This window comes from Sarcophilus harrisii, chromosome 1, assembly GCF_902635505.1.
Source record: "Sarcophilus harrisii chromosome 1, mSarHar1.11, whole genome shotgun sequence".
In the NCBI taxonomy this organism is placed as follows: Eukaryota; Metazoa; Chordata; class Mammalia; order Dasyuromorphia; family Dasyuridae; genus Sarcophilus; species Sarcophilus harrisii.
The window spans coordinates 407,650,274-407,673,224 of NC_045426.1; positions in this window are offsets into that span (position 1 = coordinate 407,650,274).

Here is a 22,951-nt window from a genome sequence, read left to right on the forward strand (position 1 = left end):
AGATATTGCCTAGATTAGAGCATCCCTGACCAGAAAGAAATGACCTTCAAGGTTATCTATTTAGACACCATGAAAAAAATCTCTTCTATAATATTCCCAAGATATCCAACTTTCACTCTAAGTCATCTAGTGAGGGAAACCTACCACCTGTTGAGGCAGTACATTCTAGTTGAGGGTTCTTCTATTTGATAGGAATTTCTCTTACATCTCATCATATCTCCTTCTCTCTAACTTCTCTTTGATGCTCCTACTTTTACTCCCTCCTTTGAAGTCAAACTTAACAAGCCCAATCCCTCTTACACTTTACATCCTGTCCAATATTTGAAGACATCTATCATGTCTATTGTTCCCCACCCCACTCCATGCCCAAAGCCTCTAGGCTAGCATGTTCAGTCAGATTCTGCTACATAAAATTATAGTCAGGAAAAGCTAATATTTTTTATAATTAATCTCTTTAATATCATCAATCACATATTTCAACTTTCTGGTTAATTAAATGTTTGCTGAAATTTATTATCCTTAAAATAGTGCTGATAATAGTAAAGCTAAGTGCTTTACACTTATTATCTGATTTGAGCCTCACAGCAATCTTGGGAAGTAGAAACTGTTATTTTCCCCATTTGACAAAGGAGGAAACTGAGGCAAACAGAGATTAAATGACTTTCTGAGGGTTACACGGTTAGCAAGTATCTCAAGTTGTATCTATTTGAACTTGGGTTTTCTTGATTTCAGGTTCAGGCCTCTCTTCATTCTGCCACTTAACTGCCCCAAGGCAACAGCACAGAAATTGATTAAAAGATGAATCCAGCTTGGCATTTTAGAAGATCTAAGTGAAGAGAGTAAAGATGACTAGAATAAATAAATTTTTGAATTATATAGGAAAAGAAGATAAAATAAATATTTTTTAGAAAAAGACAAAATTTTAAAAAAGTTAAAGGGAAGAAAGGAATTAATTAGTCATTTAATTGATTTGAAAGGGAATAATCAGATAATTAAAGTAAGGAAATGGAATTAAAAATTAAGCAAAATTTTGAAACTAGAGAAAGGTCTAACAAATCAGAAGGTCTAGGATCCCAAAGGAGAAATTAAAAGAGCCTTTCAAAATATGATTCCTTTAAAGTAGATTAAACAAGCGTAAAACTTAAAACACAGAAAAGAAAAGGTACAAAAAAAAATCCCACAAAATAAACAAACAAAAACAAACTAAATCAGATGACAATGATAATTGATTTGTGACCTCATGGTTTATTAAAATATAATAAAAAGAAATCATTGAAACTAGAACTGTCTTTATAGAGATATCAGTAAAGAAATGTTTTCACCTGGTCACTTTCCCGCCAAACTTCCTCCTAGCCAGTAAATGGATGGAAAATAAGAAAAGTTATTTAGATTGACTCCCAGCAGTTGTTCCCACCTCCCCGGGTACTGGAGTTCCACAGTTCTAGGCTAGTACAATCTGAAGATGGAAGAAAATAAATATTTGTGCATATTATGTATCAGGCTCTGTGCTAAGCATTTCACAAATTCAATTAGATCCCAACAATCCTATGAGGTAGTAGACATGTTAGGAGACTTGCCCAGCAAATAAATAGCTGAGGTTGGGGTTTGAACTCAAAATCTCATCCACATGGGTACTTAGGTACAGCTAATAGCACAATGAATAGGGATCTGGGACTATTCAGGAAATCTTGAAGAGTCAAGAAGGCTTGAGTTCAAATCTTTTCTCAGATACTGACTATCTATGTGCCCTTAAATTTTATTGGATTCAGTTTCCTCCAGTATAAAATGGGAATAATGACTAATTTGGCAGCTTTCATTTTACTATTAAATTATTCAGAATATAGCTAGTAAGAAACCATTTGTCTATCTCATCATAGAACTAACTATATTTAAATGTTTCAGAGCAATAGTAAAGGCATTTTAAAAACATTTAGAGATTTTTATGAAACATAAAAATGATCCTTAAACTAGTTAATTTTTATTTAATTGTGATTAAGATGATGTTAATAAGCTTCTATACCTTATTCCCACAAACTCATTTCTTTAACACTAGTGTTATCCTCTTGATCCTCTTCTTCAGCACTTAACATTGTCTGGCACATAGTATTCACTAAATAAATACTGTTAAAAATTGATTTGTTTTGATGTTTATAACTCTGAGTCATTGAATGGCATTAATATCTGTAGAAAAGAGAGATGGATAGGGAATAGCCTTACCTGACAGAGAACTCCTCTGAAGACATTCAGTCTCCAGTGCAAGTAGGAATCTGTTTCATAACTTATTAGTTCAGAGCTTGACAAGATGAAGTGAGTTCCCCAGAGTCATACAGAAATTAGGAGAAATAGAAATACACATATAAATTTACCTGGATTGCTCCAGTTTTAACTGAAATCATTTAGGACTTGAATCACTGAAAAAAAAATATTACTTACATAAACTGATGCCAAATGAAATGAGCAGAAACAGGAGAATGTTTATAGTAACATCAATATAATACAATGATCAGCTGCAAATGACTCAAGGAGTTATGATGAAAAATATTTTCTGTTTCCAGAGAAAGAACTTTTAAATTTGAAAGTCAAAATTAGTTTAAAGAAAGGTTAAAATTGTTTTTATATGTAATTGGGAGAAACTAAAATATTAAAATTAAGAAAGAAAAAAAACTAGTAGCTGTTATATATAGCTGTTATACAATATATGTCAGGGGTGCATATCTTTATGCAGATCTTTACAGTTTTGATGGCAGTTCTATTCAACATAGTAAATATCCCTTAGAATACATTTTTAAAAACTCGAAAAGTTCTACAAACTTGTATAAAACATCAAATAGGTGCCAGGTGTCCCAACCCACCAGGCAATGGGCCATGACTAGGCCAGCTCACCTGCCTTTGGGCTCCAACCCAGATCAAACAGAGACAGACTGACTAGGAGGTAGAGATGAAGTCAGAGATTTTATTTTTAACAGTCTGGCTTCTATCCCCTCTTAGTAGGGAGTTCCTGTTGGAGCCAGAGGGGTTGGATGATCTAGGGATTGGTCCATGGAGAAGGAGGGAGGTGTCTAAGCTTCCTGAGCACTAAGGAAGGAGGTGTAGTACTTGCAGTGGCAAGTGCCTCATCTTAGGGCTAGCCCTACCTCCACATAATCGCCTGCACCTCTACCTTTCAGCTCTCACAGATCATCCCTGTGCCCTGTTCCACATTCTGTTCTCATTACATCTCCCCCTTTTTATTAATAAATAAACTGAACTGAATGTTCTCATGTTAACGAATGAGAAGCTCTTCCATAAGCAACTCTATAGAATTTTTAAAAATAAGTATAAAGCATCCTAACAAAGTAGGCAAAAGCAAAAGAAGCAACAATACAAAAATGCCTACATAGAGCTCATGGGATACAATAGAAGGGGATGGGAAAAGAAGTGTGTTAGAGCCAATCACTAAGCTAGTCCAGCAAGAGTAGTCATCTCCCTGCTATGGCACTGTTTTGGGCGTTTTCTGGGTTGTCTCCTTCTCTTCTTCTTCAACCCTGTTTTAATATGGGAAACTTTAGTTGTTCTTCTTTCTGGAATCCAGTGGCCTTCCCCATGAGGACCTGCAAGACATAAATATCCTGGCCCTCTCCAAAGTGCAAAGAATAGACCTTGCCAATGTCCTTCCTCATCCTTCTAAAGGACCTTTGTTGTGTTTTCTGATGCTCGAAGCGCTGTTTTCATGGAGCTTAGTTTTCTATCCTGTTTATAAATTGTGCCAAATGTATCATTACTGGAGAGAGATGGTATCCCTGTCTAAGCACAAAATTTGTAAGTATTTAAGGCCTTATCCACATCCAACTGTGTGGGCCTTCGGGGTTCTATCTATATCCTCCCCCTTTCTGTTTAACAAAGGTGACCTTCAGAGTACGATGGACCTGTTCCACTAGGGACTGACCCTGTGGATTATAGGGTATCCCTGTAACATGTTAATTGTGAACGTGGCAAGGAAGATGGTGATCTGCTTAGAGGTATAAACTGGACCATCATCGGTCTTTATGGTATTAGGAACTCTATGAGAGGAGGAGCAACTATACAAAGGTTTAATGACCAAAAGAGTGTTCTCACGGGAGGCCACTATGGCCCAAAGAAATTTAGAAAAGGTATCAATACAGACATGGATGGCCACATGGCCCACATGGGTCACATCCATTTGCCCCAAATCATTGGGGGATAAACTCCAGGAATTAACTCCTTTGCTGGGTGGAGATGGGAGAAATAGAACACACTAAACACTGCTTCACAAACTGTCAAGCTTGTTCCCCTTTGAGGTCATAAAGGCAATGTAGAGAATTACTGGGTAAGTGGAGAAAATCATGAACACATTCAAGGGATGTGGTGACTGCGAGAAGGGAGCAGTGTAAAGCACGGTTCAGCACCTCAGTGCCCACAAATATGTCTCCTGCCCAGCATTGGTGAGAGTATCCTTAGAGGACATAAATTGAATGATTCTCAGTCTCTTAAAATCAGCTATAATTTAGCAAGAATGTTAGCAATTGAAGAATTCTGAGGTTGTAGGACCTCTAAGCACTTGGATAGTATATAAGCTATCTGATATGATATTTATGGGCTCAGGATATTTTTTACAGGCCTGAAGGATAGCAAAAAGTTCATTTTTCTGGGTGGATTCACAAGGAGTCTCTAATACCAGAATCTCTTTTGAGCATTCATGATAAATGGAGGCCTTGAGGTTCTTAGTGGTGTCAGTAAAGACATTTGCACCTTGTAGAGCTCTTCAATAATTGTCTTAAGAGGAAGCTGTACCATAATATGGACAGCAAAGGAAGCATTAAGCATGTCGAATGGGGGCTTAGTGTAGCCCATTGAGCACAATACCCCCACGGCCAATAAGTTTGCATCATGACTTCTCTAACTCCCCATTCAATGGGTAAATACAGTAAGGGTCATTTCCCTGTTAGATGACAAACTCTTTTTACTGTCTCAAGGGCAAGTTCTCCTGGCATTTCAGCATGGTTTGGTAATATCTTCTGTGGTCTTTTCATGTACACATATTCCCAAATTTTACTAACTTGATGGAATGCTGTGAAATGAATTTTTTTGGTCTGCTAAAGAAACCTCTACAAGACACGTGGGGTCCTATCTCACCATTCTGGATTTAGAAGCGAGAGCAATGATTTTATAAATTGTGTCCTTTGTGAAGGAGATCCATTTATGAGGGGAGTTTGTATCAGACTCTCCTTTCAAGATGTCATATAAAGGCTGCATCAAAGAAATAGAAATAGCGACAAGTCCTTGACCATTGAATTTGTCCAACTAGTTTCTGAATTAAGTTCAGAGTATTCACTTTGTCTCATTGTAAAGTAGGTATCTGATTAGTAACTGCAGAAGTCCCCATGTGGAGCCCCAGATAAATCATGGAATAGTTAGACTGGATCTTTTCTGGGGCTACCACCAGTCCATGTTGAGTGAGAACGCTTATGGTTTCTTTAAGCAGTAGAGAGATCTTTCCCACGGCTCATTGATAATAGTATATGATCCATGTAATGCAGTATCATAGCATGAAGCCACACCTTCCTAATTGGTTCTAGCACTTGGTACCATGACACAAGGTGGGGCTACAACACATCCCCCAGGGGAGAACTTTCCCTTGGTGCAGATCAGGCCCTGCATTGTTTACAGAGGGAATGGTAAAAGCAAATCTTTTCTTATCCTCTGGGGCCAGAGGGATGGAGAAGAAACTATCTTGTATATCTATTACTGTAACTGGCCAGCCAGTGGGTACTAGGTTAGGAGATGGTGTGCCAGGCTGTAGGGCTCCCATAAGTTCAATAGTAGCATTAATGGCCCTAAGGTCCACTGGCATTCTGAATTTTACAGATTTTTTCTTTATAATAAATTTAGAGCTATTCCAAGGGCTGGACATTGGTTCTATATGTCCAGCCTTCAACTATTGTTGCACAATTTCAGGTAAGGCTTGGGCTTTGTCTACTAGCAGGACCAGTTGAAGTACCCAAACCAGGGTGTAAAATTTCCATGTTAATGGTGTGGGCACGATATGAAAGGTGGTGTCCAAACACTCAATTATGCCAATTAAAAATCCTGTGGAGATGGTATATAAACTGAGGCCCCACAAGCCTTCAATATATCCCTGCCCCATAGACTGTACCTAAGACCTGCGACCGCCAGGGGTTGGAATATTAGCATTCTCCCCTGCCAATTTCTGTATAAGGAGGCTGGAGTCTTCCCCTTTACCCATGGACCTCTCAACAGCTGCCTGTAGGTAGGCCTCAAAAATCAAGAAAAGGTTCATGTGGGCCCTGTTTAATTTTAATCATGGAAGGCCTCTGCTTTCCAGCAGCCTGAATTTTGCTAAATGCTCATTGGACACATTGGGACATAGCTGTAGATACTACTGCATCATATTGCATTTGATCCTCATTTCTTTCATACCTTCCAGCTCCTACTATTTTTTGGAAGTTATCTTGAGGGGTGTGGTGCCAAATATCCCTCACAAAGTTTTTTGCCAAGCCTGCAAATAGTCATCTATTGCAGAGTCTCCCCAGGTTCAAGGCAGATTTTAGCAATAGTCATCCAATCATTTGGGGTTAGTATATTGTTAGAGGCTAAGAGCCAATAGCTCCTTAACATATGGAGAGTCAATCCCATAGGTATTCACTGTCTCTTTCAGTTCCTTAACTTTCCCTGTCCTTCCCTGTGGGCCTTCAAATACAGGGCAAGCATCTAGCCAAATTTTTGCTTCCACATCTTCCTCCACTGATTTCTGTATTATTTGTCCTAAACTTGTACAGGAATCTCTCCCTTGCACTCCATTATTTACTTTTAATGGATTGTGGCTTGCACTTCTTAAAATACTTCTTATCACTTGATAAATGAGGTGATGCTGTTCTGAGATAGCCCCTGGTGTTTCCTTATCATAAAAAGCCATCTGATTAAATACTACCTTCCACTTTTTAAAATCAATTTCCAATCCTGCTTGCTTACTATTCTATAAACTTCTTTCCCTAGCACCTCCCGTTCTGAGACCTTCAGTATACTTTATCCCATACTGAATGTTCCCACTCACTAGAGCAGAGTTCTGTTTCCCTTCTCACCCTGTAGACCTACTACACAGTGAGGTCCTAGTTGCGTGGTCCCTGTAAAGGGTGCCACTTGTCCTCACCCACTGCCTGATCTATATGTCCCTCTGTCAGTGGCCATGATTAAGCCAGCTCACTTACCTTCAGGCTCCAACCCAGATCACACAGAGACAGACTGATTAGGAGGTAGATGTGAGGTCAGAGAGTTTATTTTTAGCACAGTCTCACTTATATCCCTTGTTAGTAGGGAGGGTCATCTAAGGATTGGTCCATGGAGAAGGACAGAGACGTTTAAGGCTTCCTGAGCATTAAGGAGGGAGGCGTAGCACTTGCAGTGATGAGTGCTGCCACTCAGTTTTTCTTTTTCTTCCTTCTTGATCTGATTTTCCTTGTGCAACAAGATAATTGTATAAATATACATACATATATTGGATTTAATATGTATTTCAACAATATTTAACATGTATTGGACTACCTGCCAGCTAGGGGAGTGGGTAGGGAAAAGGAGGGAAAAATTTGAAACAAAAGGTTATGCAAGGGTCAATGTTAGAAAAATTACCCATGCATATGTTTTGTAAATAAAAGGCTTTAATAATAAAATTCCACAAACTTATATAAAACATCAAATATGTGTCACGTAGCACATCAAGTTGGCATTGATAGACTTCAGGACCTGGAGTCAAAACTGAGTTAGTTCAGGTGGGTGTGAGTGTAGGTATGTCTATCTATCTATCTATATATATATATATATATATATATATATATATCATTTTTTTATAATATGTTTTGCTATTTCTTGGTTTCTCATAGCTTTACTGGCTTTCCCTTGCCCAATTCTAATCTTCAAAGCATTATTTTCATCTTTGAGACTTTATACCTCTTTTTCTAGTTGGGAAACTTTGTTTTTCATAAGCTTCTTTTTTTTGGTTGACTTTTTCATATGATTTTAATTTTTCTCTTTAGTTTATTCTCAGTATCCTCTCATTTGATTTTTAAATTCTTTTTAAAGTTTTTCTATAAATTCTCTCTGGGCTGGAAGCAATTTCCCATGAGAAAATACAACATATTATGAAACATCTTATAAGAAAAATGACAGATATGGTGAACAGATCAAGAAGAGAAAATATAAGAATAATTGGACTGACAGAAAATTCTGAACAAAAAGAGAACCTTGACACAATAATGTAGGAAATAACTCAAGAAAATTGTACTGGGATGACAGAACATGAAGGGAAAATAGAAACAGGGAAAAATCAAACAAAAACAAAAACAAACAAACAAAAAAACATTATATACTACCTCAAAGAGATCCTGTGTGGAAAACACACAGGAATATTATTGCCAAAATCAAAAATCCCAGATCAAAGAGAAAATTTTGCAAGAAACAAGAATAAAACAATTCAAATATACTGAATCTACAATTAGAATTTTACAAGACTTATCAGAAGCTACCATAAAAGACCACAGGTCCTGTAATCATATCTACTGACATTAGGCCTGTTGCAAAAAATCATCATATCCAGCAAAATTACCCGTAATCCTGAATTTTAAAAAATGTACATTTAATGAACTTACAGATTTTCAGGACTTTCTATCAACCAAACCCAAACTTAAAAGAAAATTTAACATATATAAGACATTAGGAAATAGTGATTTTAAGAAACTTAACATGGACAAACTTTTTAAAAATGGAAAATTATTTATTTTTTTATAAATGTATATACATACATATATATATATATATATATATATATAAGATTTGCATCAACAATAGAGTAACTCAAAAGAAAGATTGTCAGAGTTATGGTAAAAATAACAGTCATGTTATACAAATGAGGTGCACAAGAAGAAAGGGCACAGAAGCATTAGAAAGGGAGGAGGGCTCATTATTCCGAAAACCTACTCACATTGGAAATTGGTTCAATAGGTAACTCTACATCTATATCATAAAGGGTAGAGCACTTTCCAAAATCTATAAAGAAATAAAGGAGGAGGGACTGGTGGATGGGGAAACAAAGGGTGAGGGAAGATGACAAGAAATGGATCCTTAGGTGAGGGAAAGTTAATTAATAGCAATGACTCATCCTGTTTATTCAGTTGTGGAAGGAAATGATGTTAAAAGTCATTAAATGTTCTGATAAAGTCTTCAGAAACTCTAAAAAAAAAAAAAAAAAACCCTAGAAAAATATCCCCAAAAGCTTCTTTTGTTGCTCCTGTCTTAATTGGAAGTATACTATATCTGTAAGTTTATGGCTCTGTTAACTAGAGATAACATTTCCCCATCATACCACCCTCCACTCCAATCTTGTTATTAAAAGTGAAGTCTTAGACAAGCTATTTTAGTTATAAATCAAGGAACCCACTGATAAGGGACATGTACTTTTGCTATGCCCTCTGAGTCCCAAATTAAATATAGACAAAAATTGACTGTATATAATTGACAATACTTGAAACACAAAGGATGGGGGTAGAATTAGGACAAAGAGATGGGGCCTAGAATCCTTGATTAAGTATACCTGAAGTAAACAAATAGTGTGGTGGGTGATCACGGGGAAAGGTGAGGAATCATTCCTATGTAAGGAGTGTTCAAGGTATAGCAATATTAGTATGTGAGAATTGTTTGAGCAAAATTATCACTTGTTAACAGCAATTTTTATTTTATCTTTGTGATATAGAGGTAGACTTAGATTATCCCAATTTAGGAAATTGTGGTTCGAACCAGGGAAGATATCAAAGGGGATTGGATATCCAATATAGGTCAGACTCACTAAAATAGGTATGTTTTCTAATTTGAAACATAATACAAAAGAACATGCTTATGCTTTTTAAATTATAGCATTTGGAATTGCTTGATCTTCATGCATGAGAGTTTTTTCCAGTTTGATAAATATGATTTTTATAACCTAATCTTAGACAATCTAGTCTGAGACTAGTGAATAAAGTTCATGACTTTTAAAACGGTTTACCCAAAAGCTGCCAGGAGTTAGTCTAATCCTGCATTTTTCCAGGGGTATTATTATTTAGTTTTAGAGATATACAAAAAAGTTAGGGATTGAAAATACAGACATGATAAATATAGAGGATTGCAGTTTGGCAGAAATTAGGTTTAGAACAAGATATCACACTATATTCTGAGAAAAATTCCAAAAAATATGTGAGAAAAATATAAAAGATCACATCATCAACAAATTAAAGGATGAGGGAAGAAATAATTTTTCAGATTTATGGATAGGGGAAGAGTTCCTAACTAAACAAAAGAGAATGGATTATATGAGATAAAATGGACAGTTATCATTAATAATTTTGACTAATTAATTTAATATTAATATTAGAAGGGAAACTAGTAACTGGGAGAAAATCTTTGCAACAAGTTTCTCTCATAAAGGTCTTTGTTCTTGGTCCTTAGCTCTCAAAGAGGTCATATGACATCACAAGGGAATGTCTTGATTTATGCATGAATTGGTATTGAGTGAGGCAAAGCTGTTCAAAGCTGATAATCTTCCTCTCTCCTCCAAAACCATCAGAGTTCAATAAAACAAAGGTCAAGATGATTGGCAATGGACCAGGATGCAATGGGTAACCTTGGCCTTTACAGCTCTCAGTTTGTCTGAGGTCACATCCATTCAATGATTAAGGGTTACCAAAGATTTTTGACAAAAGATATACCAATTAACTATCACAAAAATATAAATCTGGGAGGAAAATATGCTCAGGGTTTCTGGCCAACATAGAAAACAAATTCTATTTACACTCATTGTAAGCCATTAAAAGCTAAACAATGAATCACTAAGGCTGGGACTGGGGCTTTTATAAGCCATTTACATTAAATTAAATTTTATTGGCCATTAATTAAATTAAATTAATAATTTAATATCTGACCAAGTCAGAATTATTTCGGTTTAAGGTGTAGCCAAGTAGTTCCATTTAAAATGCAGTGAGCTTTTTTAAAGCCTGCTTTTCTAGAGTTATATTTCAAGAAATTGAAAATGAAAACTGCATATGGCAAAAAGTAAATTATCCCAGTTTTTAAAAAATAGAGGATAATTATTATTATTATATTTATTATTCAAATAAGAAAATATGCTGATGATGAAGATGAAAAAAATAGTGATAGCAGTATTTCACAACTTCTTTTTGAATTGATAGGTTGGGTTCCCAGAAATAGGCAACTACTACTTAGATAAGATGATAAAGACAGTTAATGAAAACCCTTTTCCTAAGATTCTAGGTCATGCTCTGAAAAATTTAGTCAGTAACCATGGGAGGAATAAGCTTAAACTTAGAACACAAAAGTAGTGAAACCCATGTGTAAGAATTGTGTGACAAGATTTGACCCACTACTCTCTGCGTCCAAAATCCTTTTTGTTGTTCTTCACCCTTCCCTCTTTTAGAGTACCAGTGACACCAGAGATCATTTCCAAAATTACAAAGAATTAATTCAAGTTTATAAAAATAAGAGCCATTCTCTTGATACAAATATGCAATTTTCAAAAAAAGCAATTCAAGTTATGAACAACCTTATAAAAAAAGTGCTGCAAGTCATTAATAAGTGACTTTAATATAATATATATAATATAAAACATTATAATATATTTTAATATATAATATAAATAAATATTTAAAATATAATATAATATGAAAATAGTTTATATAAATAGAATGTATTTAATATTATATAAAATATAAAAATATAATATAATATAAAAATACTTTAAGATTGCATGCCATATATGTCAGAATAGCATGGGTGAAAAAAAGGAAAATGACAAATATGGAAGGATAAAAGAAAATAAAAGCACATTAGAACATTTGTTGGAGCTGTGAATCTGTCCACCTATTTGCAGGGGCAATTTGGACGTATGCTCCTAAAATAAATTGTTCATGTTCTTTGAATCTAGTAGGCCTATGAGTCAAAGAAATAGAAAAAAGACCAAAACACAAGCATATTCATAAGAGATGTTTTTGCTGTAGCTAAAAATAGGCTGTGTGGTTTCCTATTGGGAGTGGCTTAATAAATTGTAATACATAACAGTCATATACACTATTATGACATAAGAAATGACCAAATAGGTTTAGGAAGACCTCTAAAAATTTATGAGGAGCAACATGAGCAGAGTCAAAGGATAAATTTTTACTATTATAAAAATATTGTAGGAAAAATATTTTTTAAAAGTATTTAGGATCCTGATCAAGACAACGATAAACCATGCAACCAAAAGTATGACAATAAAATGTGCTCATGACCTCTTTTCAGATAGGTAATGAAGTTATTATATTTTAGGACATGACAAACATAAGAATTCATCTTGCCAAGTTATATATTAATTAATGTAGTCTCTCTTCTCTCTCTCTCTCTCTCTCTTTCTGTCTCTCTCACTCTTTCTCTATCTCTGTTTCTCTGTCTCTTTCTATCTCTCTCTCTTTCTTTCTTTCTCATTCTTATATATTTTCTTTCCCCTTCTCTCTTTTCTTTCTCTCTCCCTCTCTTCTCTGTTCCATTTGTAGGTCAAACAATTGCGGAATCAAAAAACCTGTGGTCTGTAATCAAAGCTAGACCTGAAAAAGTATTATTTTATTCAGTTATTTTAGATTCTTAATGACTCCATTTGGGGTTTTCTTAGCAATGAGGAAATATAGGAAAACTTAAAATGGTTTTCCAGCATTCTTCTCCAGCTCATTTTATAGATGAGGATAAGGTTAAGTGGTTAAGTGACTTGTTCAGGGTCACACAATTACAACATGTCTGAGGCTAGATATAAAGTTATGAAGATGAGTCTTCCTGATTCTAGACCTGGCATTCCATGTACTGTGACAACTAACAACTCTTTAAAAATGTGCCTTTAATCAAAAATATATATCAGTGAAAAAGTGTCACGTCATGGTGATTCATTTAAGGATAAATCTTTCAACATCAGTGCCAAATTATTTAAAACAAGTCATTGTAGCAAAAAAAGGAGCAATTTTATCCTTTAAAAGTATTTAATAAAAAAGATTGCAAACAATATAATAATCTATTATGTTACTGAAAATGTGGGTTTGTGACTCATTAAATAAACAGTAGGTAAAGATGAAAATTTAGAATGAGAAATAAGGATTAAAATTGAAACTATGAGATTGCTGAAGATCACTAAGTTAAGAGACCACAGAAGGATAAAAGCAGAAAATTAGACAATACTTACATTTAGGAGGAAGAAAACAAATAAGTTTGAGAAGTCTGAGAACCCCAACAATGCAATACTATGGAAACCATACTGTACCAATAAAAATAAAGAAGAAAAAGTGTTTTTAAGAGTATCAAATGCTTTCAAGATATCAAGGAGAATGAACATTGAGAAAGCTTCCCTGTATGGACCAACATTATTCATTGGCTACCTTGAGAATTGTTCTCTCTCTTTGATTCTAAGATGCTTAATGTGATAAAATGCTGCACTCTTGAACTACATGAAAACATATATAATCTGACAGATTAAAGAAGGCAACAGCACCACTGCATAGTGCCTATGTTAGACTGTATATGGAGTACTATCTTCAGCTTTGACCACCAAATTTTTAAAAGGACAATGGCAATCTGGGAAATATACCAAGAAGGGTGACCAAGATGTTGAAGGGTTTTTAGGTATGATATTCAATTGAAGGAATTTGGGATTTGGCCTTGCAAAGAGACAGAAAAATATAACTTGGAGTTGCAACTTTATTTGAGAGCATTATGTGGGAGAAAAACTGGATTTGTTCTGTTAGGTCTTAGAAGATAGAATTAATTGTACTGGATGTGTTGCAAAAACAAGTCTTGGCTTGATATGTAGAAATATTTTTAACAATCATATTTTGTTTCCATATATTAGGATGGACTATTTAAAAAAAAAGTTGGGGTCCACTTCTCTGGAAGATTTCAAACAAGGAGAGCTTATTGATCAGTCAATAGATTGATTAATAAGCATCTGATCAACCAACATCTGATAAGATCTACTGTATTCATCATGGTGTGAGGTACTGGAGATTCAAGGAAAAAAACAAGCACTACAACAACCAAATAATAACAAAACATATATTTTGGTAGTGCATGATCATTAATGAAATCTTAAGCAATTTTGTCTGTGCAACTTCATCTCAAAAGTAGTAGAGGATGAAGCACATGCAAAAAAAAAAATAATAACCAGTATAGATGGCCCTAGACTCCTGTTTTCAAACGGTTATCTCAGTCTATATTATGAATTTGACTGTGATCATAATGGTTTAGACTTAGATGGGTTTTAGGGGAATCTAGCTTCCCTGTATGAGTTAGGGGTCTTTGTCTCTCATGCCCTCATTCTAGACCTATGCATGGGGACATCCCAAAACAAAAGAGATTAAAGATGAATTAGTAAAACCCAATATACTTATGCAATCCTTTAAAGTGCTTTATAAATATTCCCTCATTTAATATTCAAAACAACTCTAAAAGAAAGTCTATAAACTAATATTAATTTCATTTTATATAAGACAAAACTGAGACTGAAAGATGAAGTGCCTTGCCCCAGCTCACAAAAAAGACACTCACATTTGCCTAATACTTTAAGGTTTTCAGGAGACAAAATCTCTCTCCCAGAGAGGTAAGTAATTCAAGGACTATTATTTTTACTTTACTGATGAAGAAATTGAAATTTTGAGTAGTCAAATGACTTGTCCATCATCTACCTGGAAAGGTGTAGCTGTCAAGATATGTAAGGTAGGATTTGAAACCAGAATTTCTTATTCTAAATCTAGCATTTTATTCATCACAACATGCTGTCTTTTAGTATTTAACAGAATTTTAAGACTAGAAGAGGCTGTCAGACTCATTTTATCTCATTCCCACCCTGTGTTTTTTTTTTTTTTCTTTTTTCTTTTTCTGATGAGGAAATTGAGGTCTATTTAGCCTATCCAAGATTAAAGGATTAGCATCAGAATTAACAAAATCCTGATTGTTAAAACTGTTATATTTCTACTATCCCATAAAATAATGATAACTCTTGTAATTAGTTTTTTAAATGATTTGAACATTAATGTTTCACTTAATGCAGGCTACCAAAGTTTTGTTTTTAATTCAGATATACTACAGGATTTTCATGAGTAAAACTGCAGCTCTCCTTGGAAACATATTAACATCTTGAATGCAGCTATAAATATTTCTTTTATCTCCACTTTATCTATAATGGCATAATGTAGAGAATAGAAAATACATAATCTGTCAAAGTGAGATACAGGTATGAATGCCAGAATTTCCATACTAGAAAACCTGACACTCCATTTTCTAGGAAATAAAAATTATCTATGTCAGATACAAGCTCAGTCTAAGAATTTAATGTAGTGTTGATTGAAACCATCTGTATCCTTTAAACTTTACATCCTTTAATTCTGCTTCTAATAGTAAATAATTAAATTACATAATTTGGTGATGACTTTAATATATACAGAAAAATCCTTTTTTACTATTATGCATTTCTTTATCAGAGGATCAACTATCCTTTTATTTAATTAAAAAGATTATCCAAATAACACGGAGATGAGAAAAAAAGGTCTTTAATGAAAGTAAAGAAAGATTTGACTTGCTAAAATATCTTTTTCTTTTTTTAAAAAAATGTTATTTAAGAATAAGTGTTCTGAAAATAAAGCCAAGATGTCAAAGTAAAGGTTCTACCCCAAACTCTCCAAATACTTTTAAATAGTGACTCTAAAAAATTCTAGAGCACCAGAATCTACAAAAAGACAGAATGAAACTTTTTTTTAGTCAAAGACAACTTAGAAGGTTAGTAGGAAAGGTCTTTTGCACCAGGGTAAGAGTGGAACACAGTCCAGAGCAAGCTGCAACAGTATAGCCTCTGCCCTAGCAGAAAAACACACTATAGATCCAGTGGCAGCAGTGGTGGTTTTCAGATCTCTCAATCTGCAAATGCCAGACAACTTAGAGGGTCAGCAGGAAAGATCTGTCCACTTGGGTAAAAGTGAAACACAGTCCAACACAGTCCAACAATGTCAGTTCATACCAGGTCCCAGTAAATCAGGAGAAGTTCTTGGGAGTTACTGATTCAATAGCAGATTGAAAAGGAAGTATAAAAGCTCACTAAAGAAAACAATTCCTTAAAAATCAGACTTGAGCAAATGGGAAATAATTATAAGAAATAAAAAACAATAAAACAAAACCAAAACAATGAAAAAAATTACAGAAGACATTGTGAAGTATCTCATTGGAAAAACAGCTGAATTAGAAAATAAATGCAGGAGAGATAATTTAAAAATTATTGGACTACCTGAAAGCCATAAAACAACAACAACCAAAAAAAGATGGGGGGAGGGTAGCCTAGATATCATCTTTCAAGAAATTGTTAATTTTAATGTCTTTAGGGGGTAAAATAAAAATTGAAAGAATTTACCAATCAGCTCCTGGAAGAGATCCCCCCCCAAAAAATTTCCAGATATATTGTAGCTAAATTCCATAGCTCCCAGGTCAAGAAGAAAATATTGCAAGCAGCCAAAAGAAATGAGTAAAGTATCATGAGTCACAGTGAGGATAACAAAAGATTTAGCAGCTTTTACATTAAAAAGTCAAAGGGCTGGGATGTGATATTCAAGAGGGAAAAGAGGCTAGAATTACAACCAAGAATCAATCATCTACCCAATGAAACTGAATATAATACTTCAGGAGAGAAAATAGACATTCATTGAAACAGAGGACTTTCAAGCATTCTTGAATAAAAGACCAGAGCTGAATCAAAAATTTGACTTTCAAATACAAGACTCTAAAGAACCATGAAAAGGTAAAGCACTTAAAACAATTAAAGTGTTTACATTCCTACATGCAAAGATGATACTTGTAACTCATTCTCATTATTATGACTGAGGATTATATAAAGAGGGCACAAGTATTAACTGAATGTAGCGATGATATTATATATATATATATATATATATATATATATATATATATACACACACACATATACATATACATTAATTATGTATGAGAGAGGAATGTCCTAAGAAAAAGAGAAAGGGAGAGGCAGAATGGGGATAAATCATCACACATAAAAGAAACTAGGAAAAGCTTTTATAATAAAGTGGAAGAGGGGGATATAATAGTTAGTTATTGAATCCTACTCATTTGGGTATAGAAATCTATCTTGCCCTATAGGAGAATAGGAGGGGAAGGGTATAACAAAAGGCATGAGAGAGTAGAGATGGGCTGATAGAAGAGACACCACTTTGAGGAAGAAGGCATTCATAAGCACAACCTTTTTGAAAAGGGACAGTTAACAGAGAGAAAATAGAATAAATAGGGGGAAATAACAATTATCAAGAGTAATTGTGAAAAATTTGAAGCAAGTTTCCTTAATAAATGTCTCATTTCTCAAATATATTAGATAATTGAGGCAAATTTATCAAAGCAAGAACCATTCCCTAACTGATGAATGATCAAAAGATTTGAACAGTTTTCATATGGAATAATCAGTACTATCTATAGCCATGTGGAAAACAATACTCTAATTCACTATTAGTTGGAGAAATGCAAACTAAATATTCTGAGATACTACTTCATATCTATTAAGTTGGCCAATAGGATTGGAAAAAATGGCAAATCTCAGAAGAATGTGGAAAAATGAGAATTTAATGCACTGTTGGTATAGATGTGACCTGATTCAACCATTCTGTAGAGCAATGTGGAACTATGATCAAAGGGCTAACCATACATAATGTTTGACTTTAAAATGCCACTACTAAGTCAGTATCTCAAAAGAGATTTAATAAAAAGAAAAAAGAACCTATATGTACAAAAATATTTATAGCAGCTCTTTACTGAGGATAAAGAATTGGAAATTGAGATGTACATCAATTGAGGAATGGCTGAACAAATTGTGGTATGTAATTATGATGAAATACTTTTGTGCTATAAGAAATGATGATTAGGATGCTCTTAGAAAAACCTGGACTTACACAATCTAATGCAAGGTAAAATAAATGCAAGGTGTATAAAGTAACAGTAACATTGTAAGACGATTAAGACTTGCTTAGCTATTCTTAGCAATATAAGATCTAAGACAACACTGAAGATCTTAAGATGAAATATACTATCCATCCCCAGAGGAAGAACTGATAATGTCTGAATACAACTTGAAGCATTTTTTTTACTTTATTTTATTGGAGGGGATTTTTGTTTGTTGTTCTATGCTTTTTTTGTACAGCATGACTATTATGGAGCTATTTTGCATGATTACACCAGTATTATCAATATCAAATTGTTTGCTTCTCAATGAGGGAGTTTGGGGATGGAGAAAATGAAAGTATCTGAAACGGAAAGTTTTAAAAACAAATGTTTAAATTGTTTTTATATATAACTGAGGGAAAATTATATATATGTATATATATGAGTGTATGTATGTATGTATGTATGTATACGAACAACTAACAATTGTTCTGAGACTTCCAGGAGTTGAGGTGGAATAAATTGCTGTAACTCTCCTTTATTTACCTCCAATCATAAAATAGTACCCCCAAAACAAATCATGGAACATCAGAATCAGCAAAAAGATGGAGTGCAAAAAAATCTTTAAGCTCACAAAACTTAGAAGGTTGGTGGAAAAATCCATCTTGCTCAGCTAAAATGGTTGAATAATTCAGGAAAGAAGCATCTGAGAACCCAGCAACAAGTCGCACATCAACAAACTATCAATAGATCCTGAGCCCCAGTGCTGTGAAGCAAATGAAATCTATGACGCGGAGCTATCATATGCCTCAGTATAGCTAGGGAAATGGCTGGACTTCAAAACTTCCACTTGTTTTTAGCATAGCCCAGGGTAAACAGGAAACTTGCAGGAGCCAGACCTCCAAGTGCTTCAGTAGGACCCTGGACAAATGAGTAGATTACAACTATGTGAGTGCCTAAGCAAATAGGGAGCCATTCTTGGCAAAACACAGAAATATTGGCCTCAGAACATGTCAGCCATCCTGGTTTAGCACAGTTAAGTAGCAAGACCAGTGAAGACTCCCAGCAGTGTCAGCCACCTTCTGCTTCCACCCTTTAGTGCAATATCAGAATGAGGGTTCCCCATGGGCCTCAGGGCAACATCAGTGTAGCACCATGTAAACAGCTGGGGCCTGGCTGAAAAGACATGATACAGTACCCCTTCCACTCTGGGAACAGAGTTTAAATTTAAAAGAATGAAAACAGGTCAAAAATATGAGAAAAAAAAAACAAGGAAAAAAAAAGAATCTGGCCATAGAAAGTTATTGTGACAGAGGAGATCAATATATGAACTCAAAAGAGGGCCAACAATGTCAAAATACTTATGGGCAAAAGCCAAAGAAAATTGAGAAATTGTCCCAGAAAGAACTCATAGAAGAGCTGAATTACAGCATCATTTAAGAGATGTTGAAGAAAAAAATGGGAAGAGAAATAAGACTGATATAAAAGAATTATGAAAAAGTCAACAGCTTGCAAAAAGAAAACTGGTTAAAAACTCAGATTGGACAAATGGAAAAGGAATTCAAAAATCCACTGAAGAAAAAAACTCCTTAAAGAATACAATTGGCCAAATAGAAAAGAAAGTACAAAATCTAAGAATAACAATTCCTTGAAAGTTAAAATTAAACAAGTAGAAGCTAATGACTCCAAATTTAAAAGAATGAAAACAATTTGAAGAAAATGTAAGATATTTCACATGAAAAACAACTGAATATCTGAAAATCATAATCAAAAGGAGGATATAGACAAATAATTAAGGAAAATACACACATACATATATGCATTTATCCACATATAAATGTGCATCTAAAATATTAGTATGACTGACATACAACATAAAATTTTTCTCTTAATTGAATCTTTAAGTTTGACTTATCTCTTCTTTCCTATCCTTGCTAATTCAACTGTTTTAATTCTGCTTCTTAACTTGCCTTGATATTACTTAGCCTCATCCCACTCATGGATTCTTCCCTTGCCTTCTTCCCTCACCCTTTGCTTCCCCCCTCACCCATCCCTCTTTCTTATTTCTTTATAGATTTTGGAGAGTACTATACCCTTTATGGTATATATAATGTTGCCTATTTAACCCATTCCTGATGTTAGCAGGTTTTCAGAAATATGAGCCCTCCTTCCCCTAATATCTCTGACTTTATTTTCCCTCTGCATTTCATTTGTATAATATAATTATTATTTTTACCTATTTGTAGGTGGTTTGGCTTTTTAGATCATACTTAACTCTGCCCCAATCTTTATTTTGAGCTACCTAATTGCTGATGTCAATCTTAAACATATGATACACATTTCCATATAAAAATCCATTAAATAATTTGTCCATGTTAAGTTCCTTGAAACTGATTTTTGATACTGACTCTTTTATGTTAAATTTTCTATTGAGGTTCACTCAGTCTTCCTGGACCTCAGACCCCTGATTCCACACTCAGTTGGGGATGTAAAAGTTTCAGTGGTGGCTCAAACCAAACTCACCAAGGGTTTCTTCCTACCTGCTGTTTCTATGAAAGTAGCCTGGAGGTGTTTGCACTTCACATGAGTTACTTCTGCCTGGGGTCTTTCTGTGGGTCTTCTGGGTTTGTACACTGGAAGATCTCTGTTCTGCTCCAAATCTTGATTTTTTACCAGTCTAAGTTCACCCTAAGGCACAAATTTGTTCCTTTGTGGGAAAAATCTAGAGAGCTTGAAATTTACTGAGCTATTCTGTCATCTTCCCATAATTCTCTCTGATATTTGTAATTCTTAATATATATCATTAATAGGACAGTTATAAGCTTTATACATAGATGGAAGATATTGGATATAAGGTCAATTTCAGAGAATAACAAAAATAATTAAGGGATAAGAAAGAGGAGTAGAATGGGGCAATTTTTTTTTTTCAGATGGCAAGGCACAAAAGACTTATTACAGTGGAGGAGATGGAAGAATGGGTGATGAGCATTGCTTGAACATTACTCTCATCAACATTGGTTAAAATAGGGAATAAAATATACAATCAGTTCAATATTGAAATCTATCTTACCTGACAGGGAAGTAGGAGGGAAGGAAATTAGGTAAAAGTGAGTTGGGAGGCTGAATGAAGGGAAGTCAGATGAGGGTAGGCAGTTGAGAGAAGCAAAACACTAATGAGAAGGGAAAGGATGAAAGGAGAGAGAGGAGAAATAGGATGGAGGGAAATTCAGAGGAATGTGAATGTGAACGGAATAAAATCCTAGTGAATCCCAAACCATTATCCTATAATATACTATTTACAGGAAACATTTGAAGCAGAGAGACACACACAAGGTAAAAGGAAGAAACTGGAGCAGGGAAAAAAAAAACAGGGACAGAAATTTTGATAACAAAGTAAAAGCAAAACAAACACAGTTAAAAGAGCTAAGGAAGAAAATTAAATCTTGCTAAAATGCACCATAAACAATAAAGCAATATCAATACTACACATATGTGCACCAATATATATATATATATATATATATATATATAGCATCCAAATTTTTAAATAGACAACAAATTTATACTATTGGGGGATGGGAACCTCAACTTGTCTCCTCTCAGAACTCAATAAATGCAACAAAAAAATAAATAAGAAACTAAGAAGGTAAATAGAAGGTTAGAACCTTTGGAAAAAACTAAACAGGAATACATTTTTTTCCTCAGCAGCAAATGGGCACCTACACAAAAACTGACCATATATTAGGAAGAAAATTCTCAAAAACAAAAGTAAAAAGGCATGCATGTTAAATGTATTCTGTTTTGTATCATAATACAATTAAAAGTACATCCAACAAAGGGAAGTGAAAAGATAGCTTAAAAAGTAAATGGAAACTACATAAGGCCAATCCCAAAAAGATGAGTACGTCAAAATCATAGAAACAATTGGTAATTTCATTAAATAGAATGACAAGAATGAGACAACAGTACCAAAATTTATAGAATGCAATAAAACAATACTCATTTGATAATTGATTTCACTAAATTCTTATGCCAACAAAAGAGAAAAATAACAGATCAATGAATTAGGTAAGCAACTAAAAAAAACTAGAAAAAAGAACAAAGTAAAAATCTCTGATTGAGCTGTAAATTGGAAATCCTAAAAATCAAAGGTGAGATTAATCATGTTAAAATAAAAAAATTGAATTAATAAATAAATGTAGGAGTTGGTTGCATGAGGGGAAATCCTACAAGAGAGATAAATCATTAATTAATTTGATTTTAAAAAGAGAAGAAAACCAAATACTCAGTATCAAACAGGAAGAGTGAAACCACTAATTAAAAAGAAATTAAATCATTCATTAGGCAATATTTTACGATATTTTTATGCCAATAAATTTTAAAAATATATAAATTACCCAGACTAACAAATCAGAAAACAGTATGCCTAAATAATTCCATTTTAGCAAAAAGAAATTGGATGTCATTAATAAACTCCCAGTGAAAAATCCCCAATGCCACATGGATTGATAAGAAAATTCTATCAAACATTCAAAGAGCAATGAATTCCAACATTATATAAAATAGAAAAATATGTGGAGATCTATCAACTGTTTTTGCGACACAAATATGATGCTGATACATAAATGAGAAAGAGCTTAGAGAAAAGTATTGACAAATTTCTCTACTGGCTATCTATATAAAAATTATGAATAAAGTGTTAGTAATGCAATTACAAGCAATATATCACAAGTATTATATACTAAAAACAAGTATGATTTATACTAGCTTAGATATATTCTGAGAAAGTCAGTGAGAACATTGTAATCATAGCAATTCAGCAACTAACATCCTCATTCCTTGATTAGTAGAGAAGCAGATCAGTGGGACAGCTTCCAGCTTCAGCTCAGAAAGCAAAATCTGGAAAATGAGACTGTTTCTTGAACAGAGC